We start from the raw sequence: 5705 nt of genomic DNA, 5'->3' as shown, positions 1-5705 counted from the left end.
CCAATTGGGTTTTCCTGGTAAGGTTTTAATGAGGCAACATTAAAGCACATTACAAGCTCTAAATGGTTATGGCATCCAAGGGGGAGTGCTCTGAACCAGATTGTGGATGGCTCATAACCAAGAGATTATGATTTGTAATCTTTCCATTTATCTATGACGGTGTAATCTCCTATATAAGGAACCTCTATGTTATGAATAAAGATAGACTTTTTCATTAATTTTATAACAAAATTCAAATTTTTGAAAAGATTTCTTCTTGAAAAACTCTTAGGTTATAAATTTTAGTTGTGTTGTATAATGATTTGATTTAAAATTCATCATTTTGTAAAATTTAATGTTATTGGTACAATATATATATATATATATATAAATAACTATGTTGTATATTTTGAATAGACATTTATATGTTGTATATTTTGAATAGACAAAGTCAGTGTTATATTGATTCATATAAGTTGATTAGATAAATATTTTAACTTGGTAGGATACATTTACGGTGGCAGGCCCATAAAATAATTTTACCAGGGTCAATATATTTTAATATTAATATTTTATATAGTTAGTTAAATATATATTATTATTTAATAAATATTACATAAGTTTCTATAATTTAATTAATTTTATTGATAGTATACTTATGTTGTAAATTGGAAGTGTACCGACAGAGGAAACACTACAAGAAAACACAAGCTTAACGACGAAAATTAACGAGGAAAAGTAATCCTCGTAAATTACGTCGAGTTTACGAGGAAATTACATGGAATAATAAAATCAGCGTTATTTCCTCGTAAAGTAACGACGAAACCGTTTCGTCGTAAAGTCGGTGTAAAGTGACGTGGCTTTTACGAGAAAATACGCTTTCCTCGTAAATTCGACGTAAAATTAGCGTGTTCTTTGCGAGGAAATAATTTACGTGTAATTAGTGAGGAAATTTTGAATCCACCAACTTTGTAGTTGTAACACTTTTTTCGGCCACCTAACTAATTTTCGTCGTAAATTTCTAGAAAAATTACAACTATCAGATTCGAAAGTTTCCTATAAATATGGATGTTTTAACATCATTTTAAACACACCAAAAAACAAAAACGTGAAAGAAAAAAAAATGGTGGGCTCCGGGAATATTTTCGAGTTGCGGAAGTGGATGTATATGCATAGAGATGCTAACGGGAGAGTGACGAAAGAATACTTTGCGGGGCTGGAGACATTTATGCATCAAGGCTCGCCCAAGAAAGTGGTAAGATGTTCTGTCCTTGTCGGAAATGCAACAATTAGAAATTGGCAAACCGTGAAAATGTTTGCAAGAATTTAATAAATAGAGGTTTTACGTCAAATTACTATATCTGGTTTCAGCATGGGGAATGTTATAATTATGATCAGAATGAAACTAGTAGTAGTAATAGCAATTTTGCAAAACCCAATTTTGTGCTTCCTCGGAATTTTCTCGGAAATTCCTCGGGATATTCCGAGGATTTCATTTTCCGTCGGAATGTCCGTCAGAATACCACTGTTTTCTTGTAGTGCGAGGGCATCCAGATACCAGGATCATCAAAAAAAAAATACCATAACCCTTTGTTCTATTATATTTAGCTTCACATTTCAGTACATTTAATTTTGGATTGTTTATCTTATATCAAAATTGATTCAAAGATGCAATTAGCAATTGATAAACTGTGTTTTTGTCACTTTCTAACCTTTGTTTTGTCGTTTATCGAGTTACAGTATGTGTTTTTAGTCTTTCTCTCGAGTCTTTTTAGGTATTAGGACTTTTTGGAATTGAACGTGTTGACTTGAGTGTAAAGAAGCATTAAAAGATGCAGAGTTGTGTAGATACATCAGAAGTTTAGACGTATATGGAGGATTTTCCACCGATGGACTGAGCTCAAATTTGGATACTAGATAGAAAATTGAGTTATATTTTCAATGGAACAGATTTTAGGTTGATCCATCTGTTAGATCTAAAGTTATGCATGTTTTACTGAAGTCTAATTTTTCACTAATTCAATACGAAAAAAAGAAAATTTCGGTTTACTTCTATGGAGATTTGTTCTATAGGGGAGACGATGCTATACTATATTTCTAGAGAAGATTTCTGAACGCCTTGATGTCTATTGATATTATGTTTTATTCAGTAATTCTCTAAGCTTTGATTTCTACGTCCGAGTAATTTACTTGTTAAGTTTAGGGTTCAAGTGAATTCATGGATTAATGATTATGATTTGATAGAATAGGGAATAATCTATCGGTTCTTTTATCTAGGTTGTTTTTAAAGCTTGAATTGATCACCTAGTTCCTTATTGATAGTTTGCTTAGTGCACTAATCTTCTATTAAATGCTTGAATGAACCTAGATGAGCAAAATATTAATCTTAGCTAATGAAATTCGATGGTATGAAGTTTCGTGAACCTATCAAACTTGTTTTTATTGCATGTTTAGAACCAGAAATTCAACGGAAGTTAGTCTTTAGGATTATAATATACATAGGGTTTAGTACCGCGGAAGTAGGCTAGTCTCATTAAGTAATTTTAGTTCTAAAACGGATCTTAATAATTCCCTGTTGAACAATTATATCATATAATATTTGTTTCCTGAGATTCGTGAGACCTGTAGCTACTTTGCTTCATAAGTTTACATCATTCTTCGCTTTCTGCTTTTACTTTATTGCAACTGAAAACTACAACCAAATCTCTTTTGTCTTAGTTTGATTCTACTCTTGAAAGTTGTAATTTTGATTTTTGTGAATTTGATATCTAAAATACTACACTTTATTGTGCAATTGCAATATAATTTTAAGGGTAAAATCTGATTTTATCAGCAATTAAACATATACTCCCTCCGTTTCAGATTACTTGTCGTTTTAGAATTCGGCACAAGAAAACATTTAATTTTGTATATTTACTAGATAAAAACATCATTACCAATACACCTAACTACTTTTCAACCAATTAAAAAATAGATAAAAATGTAAAATCAATAAAATTTGCATTGAAATATATAAAACGACACTTATTTTGAAACAAAAATTTTACTTTATCTGAAACGGAGGGAGTACTATTTTAGCTCTTATTAGTATTTTCATTTTGTAACCACGTACGTATAAATAATCATTCAATTCTTTTCAACCATTATTCCAAAATAGATTTAGCACTAAATATAACAGTACAGTCAAATTATAGATGAAAAAGTCAAGTTATATCAACTAGCATTGCTTGGTTAATAGATGAAAAAAGTCAAGTTATCCGAAAACTAATCAGTTTTTCTTCTTATTATCCGTTTTATTTATGGATGTACATATGGTCGTAAACTTTTATTTGTACTGAAACCTAATAATAGAGCATCAATTTACCAAATCCTCTTGGTTTGTTATCTTCCTCACCTTTGAGCACTAGTATCGAGAGGCTTAAGCATTACGGGTAGGCCGTACTGCGGATATATGTTGAAGTAATCAACCGGTGCGTGCTTATATACAGGGGAGAGGATGATCCGGAACCGTTGAAGGATCATAGTGAGCACTGTCTTGGTTTCCATCATGGCGAAGTTTTGGGCAATGCAAGTTCTTGGTCGGACTGAGAACGAAAGGAGTGCGTTTGGGTGATTGGCCGCTTGAGAAACACCGTTTTCGAATCTCATAGGATTGAATTGTTTGGCGTCTTCTCCCCATATGGCCTTGTCGGTGTGCATCTTCAGAAACGGGACGATTATGCTTGTTCCCTTGGGGATATCCAAATGTCCTATCTTCATATTATGTGTTGCTTCTCTGACCATTTTAATCACGGGTCCGTACAGTCGAAGCGACTCCATTAACACCATGTTCATCTGTTAGGTAGAAAACGATTTCTTCAGCCACAAGTGTTAAATACATTTTCTTTCCTACATTGAAAGTTTGAAGAAATTCTAAATAATAATAATATATAAAATAGATGAGTCAATCCACTTATTAATTGCAGAAATTCTTCATGAAACTGGAACACATTAATTACCAGTTTAAGTCTGGAGAAGGTGTCTGAATCTGGGATGGTATCTTTACCACATTCATTGAAAACCTCTTCTCTGAGTTTCTCTTGCCAATATTGGTTCAAGCTCAGTAACAACGTAGTCCATGTCAACAGAATCATACTATTTACTTGCCCTGAGATATATATAGCCTTGCATTCTTCTATGATCTCATCCATCCTCATCGCTGTCTCAGACTCCTTAGATGTTGCAGCTTTCAACTTGATCCCTAGAAGATTGTCTCCATAGTTCATGAAATTTGATTTTAGCTTTGCATCTATCATTTTTTTATTCAGTTCTTCACTTTCTTATCAAGCTTCCATAGTTGAAGGTTGGTTGGTGTAAGAAGGTATCTTGGGAAACAAGAAACAAAAAGATTATATATGTTTTCTGTCATGAACATTAGCTGAGTATATATTATGGTACTTACTGTTTTCCTGGGATGAAACGTTTGTGAGAGAAGCAACAAAATATTCCTCAAGCTCTGACTGTGATCTAAACAACTCAATCCCTTCCTCATAACTGCTTCCAAACGCAGTGGTCGCAATGATATCAGAGATCAATCTGTGGTAATCTTTGTTAATCTCCATCCTCATCATCACTTCTTCACCACATTTATGTATTCTCCACTCCTCCAACATCCTCAAGGTACAATCCACCATCCCTTTGTCATGACCTAACAATTATTAGCAATTTATTAATTAATTAGTTACATTTTTTTTTCAAATATGCCTGAAAATGTTATACTTAAACCTAACGTGAGAAAATAATGCAGAAACAGATAAATAAACGCAATAAAATAAACGATTTAACGTGTTCCACCAACTTCATACATCTAAGGGTAAAGAATATTGAATAGGAATTGTAAAAGACCTTGAGTCGGTCCAATATAGAAATGCTTCTCCTAAAATATACCATCAAAGGGGAACGAATTTACATGTGTTAAGCAATGCTTATTTAAAGGACCATAAACAAAACAAGTTTTGATAAAACGGCACCGTATTGAGACAGCCATTGATGATGGTGAGGAAACACACGAGGGAAGATATCGTTGGAGTTGGAATCAAGAACCCAACAGTTAGCTTCTTTCTTCATCTTCTTTATCTCCTGAGGTTTCCGTACACGAATCTGTATTTTGGACCTGAGATTCCTTGTTTCTTGAATCTTCTTGTTATCATCCATGGTCGCAAAAGAATTAACCAATAAGCTTCCCAGATCCTGGGAACAACAAAGGGCAGAAGAACGAGTGCTAAGAGATTGATCGTGCTCAGGATCTCCATTAAATGAAACACAAGGAGTTTGTACTTGTATTTCTGATATGAGTAGGCACATCTTCTTATAGTTGAGATAGAAAAGTGGTGAAACACGTTATCGATCAGAGGTGGGCACAGATAGAACAATCCCATAAATTTTTGTATTTGTTTTGTAGTTTACCATTTGACTTGATTTGCTTCAAAAAATATGAATATTATATTTACGGATATTTATAGATATCTTATCAAATATATTTAATCAGATGTATTTAATGCAAGTAAATTTAGAAAAAAATCAATATAATTTTTTTTTAAAGATATCTTTTACATAATATAAAATAAAACTTAATGAAACTATATGTTGTAGTTCTTATAAAAAATTGTATATTCCTTTCTTAATTGAATATTTTTAGTAATTTTATAAATAAAATTACATGTTAAAATAATAATTATATAAAATGA

General features: G+C 32.3%; 1 pseudogene; it reads right to left on the bottom strand.

Moving 5' to 3' along the window:
- Positions 1 to 3091: 3091 nt before the first annotated feature.
- On the bottom strand, positions 3092 to 5273 carry LOC106305603 (annotated as a pseudogene).
- Positions 5274 to 5705: the final 432 nt, after the last annotated feature.

Source organism: Brassica oleracea, chromosome C7 (genome assembly GCF_000695525.1).
Source record: "Brassica oleracea var. oleracea cultivar TO1000 chromosome C7, BOL, whole genome shotgun sequence".
Lineage (NCBI taxonomy): Eukaryota > Viridiplantae > Streptophyta > Magnoliopsida > Brassicales > Brassicaceae > Brassica > Brassica oleracea.
This window is presented reverse-complemented; position numbering and strand designations above follow the sequence as displayed.